A 1,112-nucleotide genomic window follows, 5' to 3' on the forward strand; every position below is an offset into this window, starting at 1 on the left:
ATGGAACCCATTAGGGTTATCTCTGCCAAAGAAACTAGTAAATCAATAACAGTATCATATCCCTAGGGAAATAAGTGCCACCAATAGTGGTGTGAAATATGTATGGGTGATGGTTCCTATCATAACTCCTTTAAATCTCCTATCTGGCAAGTGCAGAAGGGAGATGAATCATGAAGTGTAACAGTTGATTATTGAAAATTTCAACAGAAAGGGACTTCAAATATGGCTGTTATTCAAGATAAATTGTCCTTACTTGAGCAAAATTAACAAGTCTTCTGGTACATGTTATGCAGCTATTGATCTAGAAAATAATTTTTATTACTACCTGTCCATAAGGACCACAAGAAACAATTTTCTTTTAGTTCTCCAGAGTAGCAGTAGACCACCTCAGTTTCATGCTAAGGATGTATTAATGTTGTGAATTAGGGTCATAACTGAGTTAGAACATACAGTGTTTTGAGTAGGAATGGCCCACATAGGCTCAGAAATTTGAGTGCTTGATCACCAGGGGGTGTAGGCATATTGGAGAAAGGATGTCTTTGTTGGAGGAAGTGTGTACTGGAGGTGGGTTTTAGGGTTTCAAATGTTCACTCCAACCTTATGTCATTAATTCCTGTTGCCCACTGATATGCACGGGCTCTCAGTGACTTCTCTAGCACCATGTCAACCTGCGTGTTGCTATTCTGTCCATCCTGACACTAATGGACTAAATCTCTGAATATAAGTAAGCCTCAATTATATTCTTTTTTACAGTACAGCTGCCAAGGCCATGCTATTCGTTCTCGTAAACAGAACATTGTCTCAGAGAGAAGGGATCATGATCATCTATAAATTTTTCCAAGTATCACATTGATGAACTACAATGATGACATGCTGATTGGATCATGTAAGCAGTAAGTAGCATCCATTTTGAACTCACCAGTAACACATATGGACAGCAGCGGATAGATTTCAAAAATTGTATCTGGTCTCTCTCACCGACAAAATGAACTAAAACTTGTAGTGGACCTATTTAAATTCTGGAGAAATCACATTCCTTACTTAGGTATATTACCCTGGTGTAATTAAATGACTGCTAGCTTTGGTCCAGGAATAAAACAGGAGAAATCTCT

Source organism: Apodemus sylvaticus, chromosome 12, assembly GCF_947179515.1.
Source record: "Apodemus sylvaticus chromosome 12, mApoSyl1.1, whole genome shotgun sequence".
In the NCBI taxonomy this organism is placed as follows: Eukaryota; Metazoa; Chordata; class Mammalia; order Rodentia; family Muridae; genus Apodemus; species Apodemus sylvaticus.